Below are 24585 nucleotides of genomic sequence, written 5' to 3' on the forward strand. Positions count from 1 at the left end.
ACTCCTCCAATGACTGAGCAAATAAAAAGAGAATACAATGATTTGCAAGTAATTTTCAACTTATATTCAATTGAATAGACTGCAAAGACAAGATATTTAACGTACGAATTGAGAAACTATTTTTTTCTTTCTCTGTCTTTTTTGCCACTTGTGCCAGCTTTTTTTTAAAACATGTTGCAGGCATCAAATTCCACCTGAGCTAATATTTGTAAAAAAATAACAACGTTTTCCAGTTCAATCATGAAATATCTTGTCTTTGCAGTCTATTCAATTGAATATAAGTTGAAAAGGATTTGTTGTATTCTCTTTTTATTTACCATTTACACAACTGCTTTAGGCTTTTTATTTTAAATATATATAGTATATACACACGTTATAGTGTCTTCAAAATGTGCATTTTTTTTTAACTTACATAGGGACTTTCGTCAAAGCTTGAACCATTATTAATGTTTACATTGTTTCCTTTGGAGAACTCTGTTTCACTATACTAACTTTTCCCTTTACAAACCAACTTTGAGAGCCAATCAGGTTTGTAAATGATAGTTCCACTGTATAAAAAATAAAGAAATAACAAATATATAGTGTTATTAAGGGTAACGATGGTACTCATTTGATGGTACTCATACTTCAATCTGCAATGTTGTTGTGCATTCTTTGGATGTATAATGCTCCAATGCAGGGAGTGCATGAGTTAAAAGAGCAGATTTTATGATGATTAATCCGACAAATCACTACGCCAACGACGTTTGATTCCGTTTCACCAATCAAACAGAGCCAGGCGGTCACATGACACACACGCACAGTCGCACACACACACACACACACACACACACACACGCATGCATACAAACACCAATCAGAAGTGCACAGTGTGTTCCCAGGTGTATCATCAGTTTATGGTTTGCGTGAAGGCTAACTTGTTATTTTCCTTTGTAATATCTGCCTACTGAGCCTATGGTGCTGTTAAGTTATTGTGGCTCAATTTGCCTTACATTTTTTTTATGTTAATGTATTATTATTTAATATATGTTATTGTTTTAGTTGCTTGAGAGATATTCCTGGCTCTGAATTTGCTCATTGCTATTTTTATGTTTTTGTGCATTATTTGTTGCCGTCATCATTAAACGAACAGGTTACTCATCAGTTACTCAGTACTTGAGTAGTTTTTTCACAACATTCTTTTTAATTTTACTCAAGTAAATATTTGGGTGACTACTCCTTACTTTTACTTGAGTAATAAATCTCTAAAGTAACAATACTCTTACTTGAGTACAATTTCTGGCTACTCTACCCGCCTCTGTTTATTAATGCCTTTTGACATATCGGGGCCATTTAATGATAACTTGACATGAAAGTATTACATTTGGCTCCTTTTGGTTTGTTATTAAAAGTCAATAAAACATGGAGGAATAATCGTCAAAATTTGCAAGAGATTGGACTTTTAACCTCAGGTACCAGGAAAAACCCTCCATGACCCTTTTCCCACTATCCTCTAAACCTGACTTTGATTCCAGCTTTCATTGGAGAACTCTGGCACTACTAAGTCCAAAATCTTAACAGAACATGGATTTTCTTTCTATATTTTTGTCAAGGCAATTTTTGGTTGTTAAAGGCTGTCTTTGTTAAGCACGTATGAATTAAACATGATTGCAGACAGAATATGACAGTGTCTCATAATCCCTTACACAACTGTGGTGCCTGTTTGAAAGTAGACTGGTACAAGACTGGAATCAGGATTTGGGATGAATTACAACTCTTCTTCTAATAAACTATTTTTGGATTAGTCAGCAAATCAAAGCCTCCCACTCATTCGAAGTCAGCGATATTTTTTTCTCAAAGATGCACTTCATGGTTTTATTAGATTGGTGTCTAACCCTGCGGGCGTGCTCCAATTTCATTTTGGTTTGGACTTGTGGTTTCATTCTTGGATACGTTCGAAATTCCAGCCGAGACATATCTGGACAGAGGACAGTTCCAAGAACACGTCAGCTACGGGTCTAAAGCGACTCATGTACAAAAAAACATTCTTCTGCTGTTGAATAAAACCTAAAAAATGTTTTGACTATCCATTAGTTCTACTGTGTAACTTCTTACCAAACAACATTTTTAATAGTTTTCAGGCATAATCTCTCGATCTGTCCTGTCTAGAGATGTATGTCACGATACTGACGTGACCGTAAAAAGGTGATTTAATGATGAAAAACAAGAACTAGGCAAGGCTACACAAACAGGAAACCACAGCATCGCACTGCAGATAAGTTCGCCGTCAAACAGACGATAGAACTGACCGGCGTCGCAGATAAACACGACTGATTAGTGATCAGACGCAGGTGGGTCTCCTGATCACTAATCAAGAGCTAATCAGAACCAGCGTGAATCACAGGAACTGGGAATAAGAGCAAGAGCAGTGGAACGGAAAAATAAATACAAAACACAGGAAAATAACGATAGAACGAGTGGTGCCTGGTTATGTTTGGGTTTTCCTCTGTGTTTATTTCCTGTCAGCGCTCTTATTTTGGTTCCATTTCCTGCATGTCTCCCTGAGCGCTCGTTTCCCTCACCCGTCCCTGATTGGCAGCCTGGCACACCTGTTTGCAATTGCCAATCAGACTACTATTTATGCCTGCCTCGCCCTCCAGCGAGGGCTTGATGATTGTATCCTGTACACTGTTGCCTGTCTCCTGGTTCCTGGTTCCTGGTTCCTGGTTCCTGTTTACCCTGCTGATCCGGCTCCTCCCACGACGGCGACATTGCCTTCAGCGGCGCCTTCACCGGCGCCTCCCGTGGCGTCGCCAGCTTCTCCGTCTCCGGCGGGCCGTCCCACGGCGTCGCCAGCTTCTCCGTCTCCGGCGAGCCATCCCACGGCGTCGCCAGCTTCTCAGTCTACGGCGGGCCGCCCCATGGCGTCGCCAACTTTTCAGTCTCCAGCGAGCTGTCCCACGGCATCACCAGCTTCTCAGTCTCTGGCGGGCCGTCCCACGGCGTCGCCAGCTTCTCCGTCTCCGGCGAGCCGTCCCACGGCGTCACCAGCTTTTCAGTGTCCGGCGGGCTGTGCCACGGGTTCGCCAGCTTCTCAGTCTCCGGCGGGCCGTCCCATGGCGTCGCCAACTTCTCAGTCTCCGGCGAGCTGTCCCACGGCATCACCAGCTTCTCAGTCTCTGGCTGGCCGTCCCACGGCGTCGCCAGCTTCTCAGTCTCCGGCGGACCATCCCTTGGCGTCGCCAGCTTCTCCGTCTCCGGCGGGCCGTCCCATGATGTCGCCAGCTTGTCAGTCTCCGGCGGGCCGTCCCACGGCATCGCCAGTTTCTCAGTCTCCGGCGAGCCGTCCCACGGCGTGGCCAGCTTCTCCGTCTTCGGCGGGCCATCCCACAGTGTCGGCAGCTTCTCCGGCTCCGGCGGGCCGTTCCACAGCGTCGCCAGCTTCTCAGTCTCTGGGGGGCGGTCCCACAACGTCGCCAGCTTCTCAGTCTCCGGCGGGCCGTCCCACGGCGTCGCAGCTTCTCAGTCTTCGGCGGGCCGTCGCCGGCTTCTCCACCTAGGCAGGCCGTCCCACGGCACCGCCATCCTCTCCAGCTTACCTGCTGCACAAGGCGCCCTTATCGGCCACATCTGTGGCGGAGAAGCTGGCGACGCCGTGGGATGACATTATCGTCTAACCACTAATGGGTTGGATTCAAATAGACATGAATAATTATATTGTCACATAAATAAATAAAATAAATAAACTAATTAAAATTACACTTTGAGCTCATGCTAATAGTTTCATGGGGTCATTTTGAGGACCGAGATGTAATGTAATCAATTATTAATCAGGAATGCATAAAGCAAATATAATATTAAGCAGCATTTATTATTTTATTGCATACTATGATTAAAAATTCTCTTTTGGAATGATTTTTTAGCAAATAGTATTTGTGCATTCAGTCAGCCTTCAATAGCCACTAGCACTTTGTGAGAGAAGCCTCTGTACATCTTGTCTCATTTAGTAGGATACGGGACTACTTAAAGGAGTACCGTATTTTTCTAACCATAGGGCGTACTGGATTATAAGGCGCACTGCTGATGAGCGGGTCTTAAAGAGGTCATATTTTTGTATTTGTTTTCTATAATTTAAAACACTTCCTTGTGGTCTACATAACATGTACTGGTGGTACTTTGGTCAAAATGCAGATCCCAAATACAGATCAGCAGGTACCAGAAGGTAGGAAAAGTTAGTTTTGCATAATATTGCGATACAAAACGGCAGATAATACGTCTTACCTTATACACACACCATAATAATACTCCTATGTTGAAGCACAGTACAATCCATCAAGCGGTGTGGCTTCATAGCTTACCAAAGTCCTACTAAAACATTTTGATAGATTTTTGAGCACCGTGTGTAATGTTCTATATTCTCAATGGAAAATATAACATGTTGGTGTTGTTTTCCTTGAGTCATATTGCAGTCACACCTATCTCTTATGTGTGACTGCCATCTACTCGTCACACTTACAATTTTTCCATTTTTCACACATCTCTGAAAGAGGTCCACGTGCGGCTCTCGAACCGCGGGTTCTACCCTCTCTGCAACCCGGGGCCCACGTCCACAATGGCATTGCGCAATCTTCACGCATTCTTCTCCATAACACACTCAAAAAAAAAAAAAAATGCCGAAGAATGCTGAGAATTTCCACTATGTCATACTGGGTGACGTCTGCTAGGATGCAATGTGTTTACCCTCGTTGTACACAAACTGTGCAAACTCTAACTGTGTTCTAATGGCGCTGGCGTCGCAGTCCGGTCTGGCACCGCGCTCCGCCATCAGCTCTGCCATCTGCCGGGCCCTCAGCAGCTTGTTTGGAGGTTAATAGCTCCATGATCTCTCTATCGCTCCTGTCCATCTTCAAATGCTTCATTCTTCCGCTGTGCCGGCGATTAGCAGGAGCTCGCCGCACGGCCGCCGTTGCCGCTTTTTTTCCAGCAAAAAGCCAGGACGGCGATCCCGGGTTGTTAGCGGGTGTGTGATATGTATCTGTGTCAGGCTTCTCACTGACAGTTTTGTTTCAAGTCAGCATAAATACAGTCTATTATACAGCATTATTCACATGTGAATAATATAAATACAGTCTATTATACAGCATTATTCACATGTGAATAATATAAATAGTCTATTATACAGCATTATTTACATTTGAATAACATACATACAGTCCATTATAAAGCATTATTCACTTGTGAATAATATATATACAGTCTATTATACAGCATTATTCACATGTGAATAACATACATACAGTCTATTATACAGCATTATTCACATGTGAATAATATAAATACAGTCTATTATATAGCATTATTCACATGTGAATAACATAAATACAGTCTATTATACAGCATTATTCACATGTGAATAACATTAATACAGTCTATTATACAGCATTATTCACATGTGAATAACATAAATACAGTCAATTATACAGCATTATTCACATGTGAATAACATTAATACAGTCTGTTATACAGCATTATTCACATGTGAATAACATAAATACAGTCTATTATACAGCATTATTGACATGTGAATAACATAAATACAGTCTATTATACAGCATTATTGACATGTGAATAACATTAATACAGTCTGTTATACAGCATTATTGACATGTGAATAACATAAATACAGTCTATTTGATAGCTATTTGCAGTTTGCTGTCTCCTAGCTCCTTTTCCATATTTCCTGTTTGCTGGTCCCTGATTCCTGTTTTCCAGCGTTTTCTTTTGGACATTAAATCCTGTGTCCTTGCATCCAGCCCGCCCGCCCGCCGTCTCTGCATCTTGGGGTTCGTCACCACCACCTTTACCTGACAATTTGGAGACAGTGGAGATAGATCAATATCCCATTCTCTGCGGCGTCTCTAACAGGACTTTCCTTTCCAACAGATCACACACAAAGTCGGCGTATAATTGCATTTCTTTCACCGGCAGCTCGGTCCTGAGATGGGATTTTACACAACAAGGGTGTGAAACATGAATGTTGACATACCGCAGATCCGTGCTGGGGTCGATCCTTTAGCCACGGTTTGTTGTGTTTTCTCCGTGTAAACTTGTGGTTAGAGTGTCCGCCCTGAGATGAGTAAGTTGTGAGTTCATACCAAAGACTATAAAAATGGGAGCCATTACCTCCCTGCTTGGCACTCCGCATCAAGGGTTAGAATTGGGGGTTAAATCACCAAAAACGTTCGTCCGCAGTGTTTTAGCTACTTCTAAATCACTAATCCTCGCCTCCACGGCGACAAATTAGGTGAGTTTCTTACAAGTATCATTATCACTGCAGGACGAGGAATAGCTACACACCGTAGGAAGATACAATAGCTCACCGCTAACAAAAGCTAGCGGGCCTGAATCTCAACAAATGCCATGGGTGGATGTACACCTGACATCCACTGTAATGATACCAAGTGCACTAGCGTATCTAGTCCATACTACTATGATTACATAGATATTTTTTTATCGTCACAAAATATTTTTTCCTTTTTTAAAAATTCATATTATGTTTATAAAGTCAGGAAATATGTATGATCAATGTATGATCCTCTAAATACTTGGTATCGGATCGATACCTAAATTCGTGGTATTATGTTTATCGTGATTCGAAGCATGAACGACACTTGTACTCCCGGTTCAAGCCATTCACCCAGCAGCACAAACAATAACAAACCATTTCAATGTGTTTTATGAAAAAAAATACAAATATTTGCATAATGGCTGTCAGCGAGGTAAAAAACATACAAATGCTGCACGGTTTTATAAGCCACAGGGTTCAAAGCGTAGCAAAAATGCTGTAGATGTGTTAGGAGACAGAGAGGCACTTCTACTTTCGGTTAAAAGTACTATAAAAATGGGAGCCATTACCTCCCTGCTTGGCACTCAGCATCAAGGGTTGCAAATGGGGGTTAAATCACCAAAAATGATTCCCGCTGCTGCTCGCTGCTCCCCTCACATACCAGAGGGTGATCAAGGGTGATGGGTGAAATGCAGAGAAAAATTGTGCCACACTTAGTGTGTGTGTGACAATCATTGCTACTTTAACTTTTTTTAAAAGACCTGCAGTGAGCCAACTCGTCCAAATGATGGCGCCATAGCACAAACATTAACACACATTTTCAATATATTTTTCAATTTAAATTTTTGTTTTTTTTACTATTTTCCATTTATTTGGCCATCAGCGGACACAAAATCCATTAAACTATTCCATAAATGTATGTTTACGAAACCGTTTTATTAGCCGCAAGGTTCAAAGCGTAGGGAAGAAAAAAAAACTGTCTTTCCATTCGGAATTTAGGGTACCTGTTTTTGTTTTTTTTTGCTGGTATCAGACCAATATGGGATATCACCATGGTATCAGGACACCACCTGGTATGGATGGGCATTGGCAGCAAATTGCTGACGGTGCAGTTTGTAAAGTTGCTTAAAGGCCTACTGAAATTAATTTTTATTTATTTAAACGGCAATAGCAGATCCGTTCTATGTGTCATACTTGATCATTTCGCGATATTGCCATATTTTTGCTGAAAGGATTTAGTAGAGAAAATCGACGATAAAGTTCGCAACTTTTGCTCGCTGATAAAAAAAACCTTGCCCCTACCGGAAGTAGCGTGACGTCACAATTCCCCGTTGTTTACAATGGAGCGGGAGATATTAGGAGTGAGAAAGTGACGATTACCCCATTAATTTGAGCGAGGATGAACAATTCGTGGATGAGGAACGTAAGAGTGAAGAACTAGACGCAGTGCCGGACGTATCTTTTTTCACTCTGACCGTAACTTAGGTACAAGCTGGCTCATTGGATTCCACACTCTCTCCTTTTTCTATTGTGGATCACGGATTTGTATTTTGAACCACCTGGGATACTATATCCTCTTGAAAATGAGAGTCGAGCACGCAAAATGGACATTCACAGTGACTTTTATCTCCACGACAATACATCGGTGACACACTTAGCTACTGAGCTAACGTGATAGCATCGTTCTCAAATGCAGATAGAAACAAAATAAATAAATCCCTGACTGGAAGGATAGACAGAAGATCAACAATACTATTAAACCATGGACATGTAACTACACGGTTACATCAACAGCCGTGCTCACCTGCGTTCCAGCGATCGGCGGCGCGACGAAGGACTTCACCCATCATCGACGAAGCTCTTAGCATGAGCTAACGTGATAGCATCTGTCTCAAATGCAGATAGAAACAAAATAAATAAATCCCTGACTGGAAGGATAGACAGAAGATCAACAATACTACTATCAGGAGACACCAAACCAAACACTGGACATGTAAATACACGGTTAATGTGTATTCGACGCCTGTCGAAGCCTAGCAATGCTGTTGCTAACGACGCTAACTTAACAACGGGACCTCGTCAGAGCTATGATAAAAACATTAGCGCTCCACCTACGCCAGCCAGCCCTCCTCAGCTCATCAACACCCGTGCTCACCTGCGTTCCAGCGTTTGACAATGCGGTCGCCGGCCCGGAGACGTAGGAAGTCAAGGTGAGTTCGCCGCTAGCGCGTCTGCTATCCAAGTCACAGTCCTCCTGGTTGTGTTGCTACAGCCAGCCGCATACACCGATCCCACCTACAACGTTCTTCTTAGCAGCCTCCATTGTTCATTAAACAAATTGCAAAAGATTCACCAACACAGATGTCTAGAATACTGTGGAATTTTGAGATGAAAACAGAGCTTTTTTGTATTGGATTCAATGGTGTCCAAATACTTCCGTTTCAACCATTGACGTCACGCGCATACGTCATCATACATAGACGTTTTCAACCGGAAGTTTAGCGGGAAATTTAAAATGTCACTTTATAAGTTAACCCGGCCGTATTGGCATGTGTTGCAATGTTAAGATTTCATCATTGATATATAAACTATCAGACTGCGTGGTCGCTAGTAGTGGCATACTTGCCAACCCTCCCGTTTTTAGCGGGACAATCCCGGTATTCAGCGCCTCTCCCGACAACCTCCCGGCAGAGATTTTCTTCCGACAAACTCCCGGTATTCAGCCGGGGATGGAGGCCACGCCCCCTCCAGCTCAATGCGGACCTGAGTGGGGACAGCCTGTTCTCACGTCCGCTTTCCCACAATATAAACAGCTTGCCTAACGAATTCAAACGAATGGAAACAAGAATTTCAGTTCATCCAGGACAGTTCGAAGGGGAAGGTGTATGTTGCCTGTAAATATGTAGAACAGACTTCTCCATTGAACACGGTGGCCGAAATGATATACTCATCATGAACGGAGAAGTTAAACAGGACAATACTGCCATCTAATGGATAGCCACCGGAACACTGAAATTCAAGTATTTATTTTATGTAAATAAAATAAATAAATATATATATATACATATATATATATATATATATATATATATATATATATATTTATATATAGAAGCATTTAATTCCCATCTTAAAACTCATTCGTATAATCTAGCCTTTAAATAGACCCCCCTTTTTTAGACCAGTTGATCCGCCGTTTCTTTTCTTCTCTCCTCTTCTCCCCTGTCCCTTGCGAGGGGGAGTTGCATAGGTCCGGTGGCCATGGATGAAGTGCTGGCTGTCCAGAGTCGGGACCCCGGGTGGACCACTAGCCTGTGCATCGGTTGGGGACATCTCTGCGCTGCTGACCCGTCTCCGCTCGGGATGGTTTCCTGCTGGCCCCGCTGTGGACTGGACTCTCGCTGATGTGTTGGATCCACTGTGGACTGGACTTTCACAATGTTATGTCAGACCCACTCGACATCCATTGCTTTCGGTCTCCCCTAGAGGGGCGGGGGTTACCCACATATGCGGTCCTCTCCAAGGTTTCTCATAGTCATTCACCTACGTCCCACTGGGGTGAGTTTTTCCTTGCCCGTATGTGGGCTCTGTACCGAGGATGTCGTTGTGGCTTGTACAGCCCTTTGAGACACTTGAGGTCTCAAGGTTGGCAAGTATGAGTAGTGGGTTTCAGTAGGCCTTTAAGTCCGGCTGGAAATCGGGAGAAATTCGAGAGAAGGGTTGTCCCGGGAGATTTTCGGGGGAGGCACTGAAATACGGGAGTCTCCCGGAAAATTCGGGAGGGTTGGCAAGTATGAGTGTAGGGGGTCTATAGGTTCCAGGGTTGTGAGACCCCTGTGCCCCACCCCCCTGTCACTTCAAACTTCAACCCAGACTGGACTGATTATTCTTGGAAAATACTCTAACCGCCTCTTAATTTAAGTTCATGCATGTTTTTTTTTTTTCTTTTTTTCCTGCACGACTTGTCCGTGACCCCCGCGAATTAGCATATTACATAGCTGAGACGGGAATATTAAGCGCTCGAGCGAATTACTGTCTCTGAGTGGATATTCCCCCGTGCAGCCGGAGGTGGGAGCACACCAGCGGGCGTTTAAAGCCCTTTTTCAAGATAATGTGATTTCTCTCTCTCTCTCTCTCCATTCTGGCCGATAAGGACGTGTCATGGAACGCTTCATTATTTTTGGACACTAAGCATTTTTTTTTTTTTTTCTCCTTCATAGCTTTACAGAGAAATTAATCCGGCGTCATTTTATTGGCGGTTCAGACGAGGAAAGCGAGCGGGTTGACGGGGGGGTTATTCTTATTCTCTGTGATGGCTGCAGGATCGTCTTCGGGGATCTGCTCCGATTCTGGCGATTCTGGCAGACGCTCGCGGGCTGGAGGCCCGGAGACGACACGCTTTCACAGCGACGCCACAATATTTGCTCGCCATCCGGAGGTCACGACGTATCTTGCAGCCTTCTGAGGTCTCCACTTCGACTTCTTCGCCATCACTCAAGTTTGCAAGATTGGGTATCTGCTTATGATGGCTGCAGCCCATGCATATGTATTATAGGCACATGCATATGTAGCATAGGCACATGCATATGTAGCATAGGCACATGCATATGTAGCATAGGCACATGCATATGTATTATAGGCACATGCATATGTAGAATAGGCATATGCATATGTAGCATAAGCACATGCATATGTAGCATAGGCACATGCATATGTATTATAGGTACATGCATATGTATTATAGGCACATGCATATGTATCATAGGTACAAGCATATGTATCATAGGCACATGCATATGTATTATAGGCATATGCATATGTAGCATAAGCACATGCATATGTAGCATAGGCACATGCATATGTAGTATAGGCACATGCATATGTATTATAGGCACATGCATATGTATCATAGGCACATGCATGTGTATTATAGGCATATGCATATGTAGCATAAGCACATGCATATGTAGCATAGGCACATGCAAATGTATTATAGGTACATGCATATGTATTATAGGCACATGCATATGTATCATAGGTACAAGCATATGTATCATAGGTACAAACATATTTATTATAGGCACATGCATATGTATTATAGGCACATGCATATGTATTATAGGCACATGCATATGTAGTACAGGCACATGCATATGTATCATAGGTATATGCATATGTATCATAGGAACATGCATATGTATTATAAGCACATGCATATGTATCATAGGCACATGCATATGTATTATAGGCACATGCATACAGTATGTATTATAGGCACATGCATATGTATCATAGGCACATGCATACAGTATGTATTATATGCACTTGCGTATGTATTATAGACACATTTATAAATAATATAGGCACATGCATATGTATTATAGGCACATGCATATGTATAATAGGCACATGCATATGTATTATAGGCGCATGCATATGTATCATAGGCACATGCATATGTATTATAGGCACAAGCATATGTATTATAGGCACATGCATATGTAGAATAGGCACATGCATATGTATTATAAGCACAAGCATAAGTATTATAGGCACATGCATATGTATCATAGGCACATGCATATGTATTATAGGCACAAGCATATGTATTATAGGCACATGCATATGTATTATAGGCACATGCATATGTAGCATAGGCACATGCATATGTATTATAGGCACATGCATATGTATTATAGGCACATGCTTATGTAGTATAGGTACATGCATATGTATCATAGGTATATGCATATGTATCATAGGAACATGCATATGTATTATAAGCACATGCATATGTATCATAGGCACATGCATATGTATTATAGGCACCTGCATACAGTATGTATTATAGGCACATGCATATGTATCATAGGCACATGCATACAGTATGTATTATATGCACTTGCGTATGTATTATAAACACATTCATAAAGAATATAGGCACATGCATATGTATTATAGGCACATGCATATGTATCATAGGAACATGCATATGTATTATAGGCGCATGCATATGTATCATAGGCACATGCATATGTATTATAGGCACAAGCATATGTATTATAGGCACATGCATATGTAGTATAGGCACATGCATATGTATTATAAGCACAAGCATATGTATTATAGGCACATGCATATGTAGCATAGGCACATGCATATGTATTATAGGCACATGCATATGTATTATAGGCACATGCTTATGTAGTATAGGTACATGCATATGTATTATAGGCAAATGCATATGTATCATAGGCACATGCATATGTATCATAGGCACATGCATACAGTATGTATTATATGCACTTGCGTATGTATTATAGACACATTCATAAAGAATATAGGCACATGCATATGTATTATAGGCACATGCATATGTATCATAGGAACATGCATATGTATTATAGGCGCATGCATATGTATCATAGGCACATGCATATGTATTATAGGCACAAGCATATGTATTATAGGCACATGCATATGTAGTATAGGCACATGCATATGTATTATAAGCACAAGCATATGTATTATAGGCACATGCATATGTATCATAGGCACATGCATATGTATTATAGGCACACGCATATGTATTATAGGCACATGCATATGTAGCATAGGCACATGCATATGTATTATAGGCACATGCATATGTATTATAGGCACATGCTTATGTAGTATAGGTACATGCATATGTATTATAGGCAAATGCATATGTATCATAGGCACATGCATATGTATCATAGGCACATGCATATGTATTATAGGCACATGCATACAGTATGTATTATAGGCACATGCATATGTATTATAGGCACATGCATACAGTATGTATTATATGCACATGCGTATGTATTATAGGCACATTCATAAATAATATAGGCACATGCATATGTATTATAGGCACATGCATATGTAGTATAGGCACATGCATATGTATTATAGGCACATGCATATGTAGTATAGGCACATGCATATGTATCATAGGCACATGCATATGTATTATAGGTGCATGCATACGTATTATAGGTACATGCATATGTAGAATAGGCACATGCATATGTATCATAGGTACAGGCATATGTATCATAGGCACATGCATATGTATTATAGGCACAAGCATATGTATTATAGGCACAAACATATGTATTATAGGCACATGCATACAGTATGTATTATAGGCACAAACATGTGTATTATAGGCACATGCATATGTAGAATAGGCACATTAATATGTATTATAGGCACACACATATGTATTATAGCACATGCATATGTATTATAGGCACATGGATACGTATCATAGGTACAAGCATATGTATCATAGGCACATGCATATGTATTATAGGCACAAGCATATGTATTATAGGCGCACACATATGTATTATAGGCACATTCATATGTATTATAGGCACATGCGTACAGTATGTATTATAGGCACATGCATATGTATCATAGGCACATGCATATGTAGCATAGGCACATGCATATGTATTATAGGCACATGCATATGTATTATAGGCACACACATATGTATTATAGGCACATGCATATGTATTATAGGCACATGCATATGTATTATAGGCACATGCATATGTAGAATAGGCACATGCATATGTATCTTAGATACAAGCATATGTATCATAGGCACATGCATATGTATTATAGGCACAAGCATATGTATTATAGGCACAAACATATGTATTACAGGAACATGCATACAGTATGTATTATAGGCACAAGCATATGTAGCATGTTGTTTCAACGTTGTATTTGTGTTGTAGATTAATTGGTTGGGGAAATGACTAAAATTCAAAGGTCAAATCCACGTCAGAACCCAACATTGTTTAGACGTTGTTAAAAAGCATGTTGTTTCAACGTTGTATTTGTGTTTCAGCGTCAGGACCTAATCCAACACATTCTCAACGTTGTTTCAATGTCTTGTACCTGCTGGGAATGCTTCAATTCCACCTTCTGTTACGTTTCCACGGTGACGTGAAGATGTTGCTTGTTCTTCATTCCTATGCTGGTTTGCAAGATGGACATTGTTCTTCAGGCTGAAGACGATAAGCTTTTCAAGGCCGCAGTTGAAATTCCCACAGAGAAACTTCACATTTCCCCCCCGAGTGGACGAGGCCACTGAGATAGATTTATGAGCGCTAGCTTGGCTGACATGTCGTCGGTGCCTTGGCAGTAATGGAGGACACGCGTTGGCAGACAGGAGACGACACAACACATTTCCTGTGTCTACGAAGCAGACATTTACAAAATACCTTTGCCTCGTTCAGATGGTGATTTTTGTTCAAAAATAAATAACTTTAATTTGTCTGTGGAGCGAAATAAGGCTGGAAGGTTTTTGAAGCTGTCAACGTTTCGCATAATTCTTTAGCACTTTGGACAAAGTTTGTTATTTATTACCTGCGGAAAATATGTTGGCTCGGTGTGTGGGTGTGTGTGTGGGTGTGTGTGTGTGTGTGTGTGTGTGTGTGTGTGTGTGTGTGTGTGTGTGTGTGTGTGTGTGTGTGTGTGTGTCATACTGGCAACGTTGTCGTCTTGGACACATCTACAGCTCCGACTGATCTGGTGATGAAATCAAGGCTTGACGTGCATATTACCGATACAACGGCTGTCGTGATACCATCATTGATACGGCTACTGCTTTTTTTACGCGGGCTGTGAGATTTCGAGAAAATACTTCATTTTGATTTTTCTCTCAAATTTCAATTGCGACTTGATTTGACAAAACCCCAAAAGCAGTGAAGTTGTCACGTTGTGTAAATGGTAAATAAGAAGAGAATACAACAAATCCTTTTCAACTTATATTCAATTGAATAGACTGCAAAGACAAGATATTTCATGTTCACACTGAGAAACTTCTTTTTTTTTTTTGCAAATATTAGGGTTAAGGTTAGGGTTAGGTTTGGGGTTAGGGTTAGGGTTATGGTTAGGTTAGGGTTAGGGTTAGGATTGGGGTTGGGGTTGGGGTTAGGGTTAGGATTACAGTTAAGGTTAGGATTAGAATTAAGGTTAGGCATTAAGAAAAAAGTGTTGGTTAGGGTTAGGTCTAGGGTTGGGGGTGGGGTTAGGGTTAGGGTTAGGGTTAGGGTTGGGGTTGGGGTTAGGTTTAGGATTATGATTAGGGTTAAGGTTAGGAATAGGATTAGGATTAAGGTTAGGGTTAGGCGTGAAGAAAAGAGTTAGGTTTGAGGTTAGAGTTAGGGTTGGGGTTGGGGTTAAGGTTAGGGTTAGGGTTGGTGTTGGGGTTGGGGTTAGCGTTAGGCATAAAGGAAGATATTTGGTTAGGTTTATGGGTAGGTTTTAGGGTAAGGGTTAGGGTTAGGGTTAGGGTTAGGGTTAGGGTTGGGGTTAGGGTTAGGGTTAGGGTTATTAGGTTTATGGGTAGGTTTTAGGGTAAGGGTTAGGGCTAGGGTTGGGGTTGGGGTTAGGGTTAGGGTTAGGCATAAAGAAAAATAATTGGTTAGGATTAGGGCTAGGGTTGGGGTGGGGTTAGGATTAGGGTTAGGTTTGGGGTTAGGGTTAGGCATAAAGAAAGAGAGTTGGTTAGGTTTATGGGTAGGTTTTAGGGTTAGGGTTAGGGCTAGGGTTAGGGCTAAGGTTGGGGTTCGGGTTAGAGTTATTAGGTTCATGGGTAGGTTTTAGGGTAAGGGTTAGGGCTAGGGTTGGGGGTGGGGTTAGGATTAGGGTTAGGTTTGGGGTTAGGGTTAGGCATAAACAAAAGGGTTAGGGTTAAGGTTACGGTTGGGGTTGGGGTTGGGGTTGGGGTTAGGGTTGGGGTTGGTGTTGGGGATAGGATTAGGGTTTAAGTTAGGTTAGGGTTAGGTTTAGGGCTAGGGTTAGGGTTGGGGTTGGGGTTGGGGTTGGGGTTAGGGTTAGGGTTAGGGTTGGGCTTGGGGTTAGGGTTAGGGTAAGGGTTAGTCATAAAGAAAAATAATTGGTTAGGATTAGGGCTAGGGTTTGGGGTGGTGTTAGGATTAGGGTTAGGTTTGGGGTTAGGGTTAGGCATAAAGAAAGAGAGTTGGTTAGGTTTATGGGTAGGTTTTAGGGTAAGGGTTAGGGTTAGGGTTAGGGTTAGGGTTAGGGTTAGGGTTAAGGTTGGGGTTAGGGTTAGAGTTATTAGGTTTATGGGTAGGTTTTAGGGTAAGGGTTAGGGCTAGGGTTGGGGGTGGGGTTAGGATTAGGTTTAGGTTTGGGGTTTGGGTTAGGCATAAAGAAAAGGGTTAGGGTTAAGGTTAGGTTTGGGGTTGGGGTTGGGGTTAGGGTTAGGGTTAGGGTTAGGGTTGGGTTGGTGTTGGGGATAGGGTTAGGGTTAAGGTTAGGTTAAGGTTAGGTTTAGGTTTAGGGCTAGGGTTAGGGTTGGGGTTGGGGTTAGGGTTAGGGTTAGGGCTAGGGTTGGGGTTGGGGTTAGGGTTAGAGTTAGGCATAAAGAAAAATAATTGGTTAGGATTAGGGCTAGGGTTGGGGGTGGGGTTAGGATCAGGGTTAGGTTTGGGGTTAGGGTTAGGCATAAAGCAAAGGGTTAGGGTAAAGGTTAGGGTTAGGGTTGGGGTTGGGGTTAGGGTTAGGGTTAGGGTTAGGATTAGGGTTGGGTTGGTGTTGGGAATAGGATTAGGGTTAAGGTTAGGTTAAGGTTAGGTTTAGGTTTAGGTTTAGGGCTAGGGTTAGGGTTGGAGTTGGGGTTAGGGTTAGGGTTAGGGCTAGGGTTGGGGTTGGGGTTAGGGTTAGGGTTAGGGTTAGGGTTAGGCATAAAGAAAAATAATTGGTTAGGATTAGGGCTAGGGTTGGGGGTGGGGTTAGGATCAGGGTTAGGTTTGGGGTTAGGGTTAGGCATAAAGCAAAGGGTTAGGGTTAAGGTTAGGGTTAGGGTTAGGGTTGGGGTTGGGGTTAGGGTTAGGGTTGGGTTGGTGTTGGGGATAGGGTTAGGGTTAAGGTTAGGTTAAGGTTAGGTTTAGGTTTAGGGCTAGGGTTAGGGTTGGGGTTGGGGTTAGGGTTAGGGTTAGGGCTAGGGTTGGGGTTAGGGTTAGGGTTAGGGTTAGGCATAAAGAAAAATAATTGGTTAGGATTAGGGCTAGGGTTGGGGGTGGGGTTAGGATTAGGGTTAGGTTTGGGGTTAGGGTTAGGCATAAAGAAAGAGAGTTGGTAAGGTTTATGGGTAGGTTTTAGGGTAAGGGTTAGGGTCAGGGTTAGGGTTAGGGTTAGGGTTAGGTTTGGGTTAGGGTTAGGATTAGGGTTATTAGGTTTATGGGTAGGTTTTAGGGTAAGGGTTATGGCTAGGATTGGGGGTGGGGTTTGGATTAGGGTTAGGTTTGAGGTTAGAGTTAGGCATAAAGAAAGAGAGTTGGTTAGGGTTAGGGTTAGGGTTAGGGTTAAGGTTTAGGTTGGGGTTGGGGTTAGGGTTAGGGTTGGGGTTGGGGTTAGGGTTAGTGTTAGTGTTAGGATTAGGAATAGGGTTAGGGTTAGGCATAAAGAAAAATAGTTGGTTAGGATTAGGGTTGGGGGTGGGGTTAGGATTAGGGTTAGGTTTAGGGTTAGCTGTTTGGAATTTGTTGCGTGCAACATGTTTTAAAAAAAGCTAGCACAGGTGGCAAAAAAGACTGAGAAAGTTGAGGAATGCTCATCAAAGACTTATTTGGAACATCCCACAGGTGAACAGGCTAATTGGGAACAGGTGGGTGCCATGATTGGGTATGAAAGCAGCTTACATGAAATGCTCAGTCATTTTTTGTGAACTTCTGGATCTGCCTCCGTCTCTGCCACACCAGAGTCCGTTTGGAGAGACCGAAGGAGATGCGGAAGAAGAGACAGGGATGAAGAGACAGGGATGAAGAGAAAGGAATGAAGAGACAGGGATGAAGAGACAGGGCTGCAGAGACAGGGATGAAGAGACAGGGATGAAGAGACAGGGATGAAGAGACAGGGATGAAGAGACAGGGATGAAGAGACAGGGATGAAGAGAAAGGGATGAAGAGACAGGGATGAAGAGACAGGGATGAAGAGACAGGGATGAAGAGACAGGACTGCGGAGACAGGGATGAAGAGACAGGGATGAAGAGACAGGGATGAAGAGACAGGGATGAAGAGACAGGGATGAAGAGACAGGGCTGCAGAGACAGGGATGAAGAGACAGGGATGAAGAGACAGGGATGAAGAGACAGGACTGCGGAGACAGGGATGAAGAGACAGGGATGAAGAGACAGGGATGAAGAGACAGGGTTGAAGAGACAGGGATGAAGAGACAGGGATGAAGAGACAGGGATGAAGAGACAGGGATGAAGAGACAGGGATGAAGAGACAGGGATGAAGAGACAGGGATGAAGAGACAGGACTGCGGAGACAGGGATGAAGAGACAGGGATGAAGAGACAGGGATGAAGAGACAGGGATGAAGAGACAGGGTTGAAGAGACAGGGATGAAGAGACAGGGATGAAGAGACAGGGATGAAGAGACAGGGATGAAGAGACAGGGATGAAGAGACAGGGCTGCAGAGCTGGCGCTGAGTGCCGGGACGGACAAGCTTCACAGTGTCTCGGCTGAACGAGCAGGTATCGGTCACCTCGGGTTCTTTGGACGTATCCTCGCTCATCCATGCGGACTGGACACTGGCCGCGAGGGTGGAGTCGGCTCTCTTGGTTGCTTTGTTGGGTCTGCTCCTGTCTCTGGCCATGCTCCCCCCACCCCAGAACACGATGGTGTGGAACACCACATAGGCCACAACAGTGTATTTTTTTGTTTGTTTGTTGTTGTTTTACTTTTGTGGTCGTGTGTAGAAGTGTCTGCTTGCATCAGCTCTGCTCTTTTAATGTCTTTAATGTCCTTTGTGTTCTTTGATGTTTCCCTCTTACACACATGTGTGCTATGGCTATGAGGGTTTTTCTTCCCTTGGCCTCAGTCTGGACCTCTTCTCCAGCTTTCGGCTTTGACTGATTTTTTTTTTGTTTTCTGTGCGTTGTTACCTTGTCGCCCCCTGATCCACAGGAAACAAGGCACTTCCAGGTTGAGCATTAAGAAGTAGATAATTGTAATGTTATTGTGTAAGGGTGCTGCTGATTGAATTAGAGTGCCAAAGCAGGGTCATTGTGTTTCACTATGCCTTTTAAGATGGTGTGTACACTCACTGTTAGAATACTCCTTTTCTAAGATAACAGGTAAGCCCGAGGAATGGTTCTCAGAGGCATAAGGATTGGCTACCTGTAAAAAAACAAGTTTTTGCTACAGATCTTTTTGATTTTCTGGATTAAATAGTCTAAATAGAAATAGTCTATAAATATAATTTTTTTCTCTTTACGCTTCTTTTTTAGGATTTTTGAATTAGGGGTGCACAAAAAAAAAAAAAATCAAATCCGAATCGCGTTTTCTTTTAATAACAATTTTAAATCGTTTCATCATTTTGAAAAATCTATTAAATCAAATAAATACTAATCATTATTATTAATACATACATTTGTATGTATATATGTATACATGTATGTATATATGTATGTATATATACACATATGCATATATCTGTATATGTATAACTGTATGTATGAATGTATGTATATATATATATATATATATATATATATATATATATATATATATATATATATATATATATATATATACATTTTATTGCTAATTATTATTTTAATTATTATTATTTAATATTTAATATTATTTAATAATTATGCTAATTATTATTATTATTATTATTAATTATTGCTAATTAAATTTTATTGCTGATCTAGTGACGCACGCCGACAATATAATCATAATGGGAGACTTTAACATCCATATGAATACCCCATCGGACCCTCCATGCGTGGCGCTCCAGACTATAATTGATAGCTGTGGTCTTACACAAATAATAAATGAACCCACGCATCGCAACGGTAATACGATAGATCTAGTGCTTGTCAGGGGTGTCACCACCTCTAAAGTTACGATACTCCCGTACACTAAAGTAATGTCCGATCATTACCTTATAAAATTCGAAGTTCTGACTCATTGTCAACAAACTAATAATAATAATAATAACTACTATAGCAGCCGCAACATTAATGCTGCCACAACGACGACTCTTACTGACCTACTGCCTTCAGTAATGGCGCCATTCCCAAATTATGTGGGCTCTATTGATAACCTCACTAACAGCTTTAACGACGCCCTGCGCGACACCATTGATATTGTAGCACCGCTAAAGCTAAAAAGGGCCCCTAAAAGGCGTACCCCATGGTTTACAGAAGAAACTAAAGCCCAGAAATTATCATGTAGAAAGCTGGAACGCAAATGGCGCGCGACTAAACTTGAGGTTTTCCATCAAGCATGGAGTGATAGTTTAATAACTTATAAACGCATGCTTACCTCAGCTAAAGCTAAATATTACTCAAATCTCATCCACCTCAACAAAAATGATCCTAAATTTTTGTTTAGTACAGTAGCATCGCTAACCCAACAAGGGACTCCTTCCAGTAGCTCCACCCACTCAGCAGATGACTTTATGAATTTCTTTAATAAGAAAATTGAACTCATTAGAAAAGAGATTAAGGACAATGCATCCCAGCTACAACTGGGTTCTATTAACACAAATACGACTGTATATACGACGGACATTGCCCTCCAAAATAGTTTCTCTCTCTTTGATGAAATAACATTGGAGGAATTGTTAAAATGTGTAAATGGGACAAAACAAACAACATGTCTACTTGACCCAATTCCTGGGAAACTTATCAAGGAGCTTTTTGTTTTATTAGGTCCATCAGTGTTAAATATTATAAACTTATCACTTTCCTCTGGTACTGTTCCTCTAGCATTCAAAAAAGCGGTTATTCATCCTCTACTCAAAAGACCTAACCTCGATCCTGACCTCATGGTGAACTACCGGCCGGTGTCCCACCTACCGTTTATCTCGAAAATTCTCGAAAAAATTGTCGCACAGCAGCTAAATGAACACTTAGTGACTAACAATCTCTGTGAACCTTTTCAATCCGGTTTCAGGGCAAATCACTCTACGGAGACAGCCCTCGCAAAAATGACTAATGATCTATTGCTAACGATGGATTCTGATGCGTCATCTATGTTGCTGCTTCTTGATCTTAGCGCCGCTTTCGATACTGTTGATCATAATATTTTATTAGAGCGTATCAAAACGCGTATTGGGATGTCAGACTTAGCCTTGTCTTGGTTTAACTCTTATCTTACTGACAGGATGCAGTGTGTCTCCCATAACAATGTGACCTCGGACTATGTTAAGGTAACATGCGGAGTTCCCCAGGGTTCAGTTCTCGGCCCTGCACTCTTTAGTATTTACATGCTGCCGCTAGGTGACATTATACGCAAGTACGGTGTTAGCTTTCACTGTTATGCTGATGACACCCAACTCTACATGCCCCTAAAGCTGACCAACACGCCGGACTGTAGTCAGCTGGAGGCGTGTCTTAATGAAATTAAACAATGGATGTCCGCTAACTTTTTGCAACTCAACGCTAAGAAAACGGAAATGCTGATTATCGGTCCTGCTCAACACCAACATCTATTTAATAATACCACCTTAACATTTGACAACCAAACAATTAAACAAGGAGACTCGGTAAAGAATCTGGGTATTATCTTCCACCCAACTCTCTCGTTTGAGTCGCACATTAAGAGTGTTACTAAAACGGCCTTCTTTCATCTCCGTAATATCGCTAAAATTCGTTCCATTTTGTCCACAAGCGATGCTGAGATCATTATTCATGCGTTCGTTACGTCTCGTCTCGATTACTGTAACGTTTTATTTTCAGGCCTCCCTATGTCTAGCATTAAAAGATTACAGATGGTACAAAATGCGGCTGCAAGGCTTTTGACAAAAACAAGAAAGTTTGATCATATTACGCCTATATTGGCTCACCTGCACTGGCTTCCTGTGCACCTAAGATGCGACTTTAAGGTTTTACTACTTACGTATAAAATACTACACGGTCAAGCTCCTGCCTATCTTGACGATTGTATTGTACCATATGTCCCGGCAAGAAATCTGCGTTCAAAGAACTCCGGCTTATTAGTGATTCCCAGAGCCCAAAAAAAGTCTGCGGGCTATAGAGCGTTTTCTATTCGGGCTCCAATACTATGGAATGCCCTCCCGGTAAAAGTTAGAGATGCTACCTCAGTAGAAGCATTTAAGTCTCATCTTAAAACTCATTTGTATACTCTAGCCTTTAAATAGACTCCCTTTTTAGACCAGTTGATCTGCCGTTTCTTTTCTTTTCTTTTCTACTCTGCTCCGGGGTGGACCGCTAGCCTGTCCATCAGATGGGGACATCTCTACGCTGCTGACCCGTCTCCGCTCGGGATGGTTCCCGCTGGCCCCACCATGGACTGGACTTTCGCTGATGTGTTGGACTTTCACAATATTATGTCAGACCCACTCGACACCGAGGATGTCGTTGTGGCTTGTACAGCCCTTTGAGACACTTGTGATTTAGGGCTATATAAATAAACATTGATTGATTGATTGATTGATTGATTGATTGATTGATTGATTGATTGATATATATATATATATATATATATATATATATATATATATATATATATATATATATATATATATATATATATATATATATATATATATATATATATATGTATGTATATATATATATATATATATATATATATATATATATATACATATATATATATATATATATATATATATATATGTATATATATATATATGTATATATATATATATATATATATATATATATATATATATATATATATATATATATATATATATATATATATATATATATATATATATATATACATATATATACATACTGTGTATATATATATGTATATATATATATATATATATATATAATATATATATATGTATATATATATATATATATATATATATATATATGTGTGTGTGTATATATATATATATATATATATATATATATATATATATATATATATATATATATATATATATATATATATATATATATAATATATACACACACACATATATATATATATATATATATATATATATATATATATATATATATATATATATATATATATATATATATATATATATAAAATATATATATATATATATATAAAATATATATGTATATATATATATATATATATATATATATATATATATATATATATATATATATATATATATATATATATATATATATATATATATATATATATATATATATATATATATATATATATATATATATAATACCTTTTGAAAAATGAATTTTTATGTCATCTCTGACAACAATCCATATACAAAATGATACAATTAGCCAGAATCGTGTTTAATCAATAATCAAATTGACACCCCAGGAATCTGGATGGGATGGGATCGTTAGGTACGCAAAAGATTCATACCCCAACTTTAAATATTGTAACGTTTCCTTCTTAAATTGCAGTGAGTTATTTGGTGTACGTTATGTCACACTCACAACTTTCTTTGTCTCGACCATCAATTATTTGTGCTTTTTCCTGCGACTATTTGGAACTGAACGCCAACGATCACAAATTCTTCCAACAACCTTCTATTTTATGCTGCTGTTGAGCTTCCTTTTGTCACGTCTGCCACTCCGCCTGAACCCAAGCAGCTGAATCCTGAAAAAAAAAAATCACATTTCGCCTTCACGTCCCAGTGCTCACGATTGGAAACACATATTTGCATGTATTTAAGATTCATGATTTTATTTGATTTTTTGCAAGTGAAAAGCTACCAACTAAGATAACGGTTAGCCTTCATGTAGCGTTGTCACACAAACACAGCTGGCAGGGACATTGTAGTGCTATTCACTAGTTTTTTTTAATTTCTACAACTTTGTTCAATATTTAATAGGAATTATACGGTCACAAATCGGTCCCTCTTGCATTATGAAACGTGCATAATAAATGCATACATTTACATTTAAGTAAAAAACAGTCATCTCCCCATGCAACTAATTACAACATTATGAGCATAATCTAGGCTTTTTTTTGTGAGCCTATAGGCACAACAACATTAACCATACAACCTTGTTTGCACAACAGAAAATGAATATCAAACGCTTACATAAGGGAATCAAACACCATGAACTCACACCAGGAGACTTCCATTAAGTCGGAGAGATACAGTCTGGTGGGAGATTATGTCATACTTGCCAACCCTCCCGTTTTTAGCGGGAGAATCCCGGTATTCAGCGCCTCTCCCGACAACCTCCCGGCGGAGATTTTCTCCCGAC

The 24585-nt window shown here is 40.7% G+C and overlaps 1 protein-coding gene across 1 annotated transcript in view; it reads left to right on the forward strand.

Annotated features, from left to right (window-relative positions):
• The window catches only part of LOC133663173 (ephrin type-A receptor 3-like), an 843338-nt gene that overhangs the window by 443536 nt on the left and 375217 nt on the right, over positions 1 to 24585 (forward strand). The window lies entirely within an intron of this gene.

Source organism: Entelurus aequoreus, linkage group LG13 (assembly GCF_033978785.1).
Source record: "Entelurus aequoreus isolate RoL-2023_Sb linkage group LG13, RoL_Eaeq_v1.1, whole genome shotgun sequence".
Taxonomy (NCBI): domain Eukaryota; kingdom Metazoa; phylum Chordata; class Actinopteri; order Syngnathiformes; family Syngnathidae; genus Entelurus; species Entelurus aequoreus.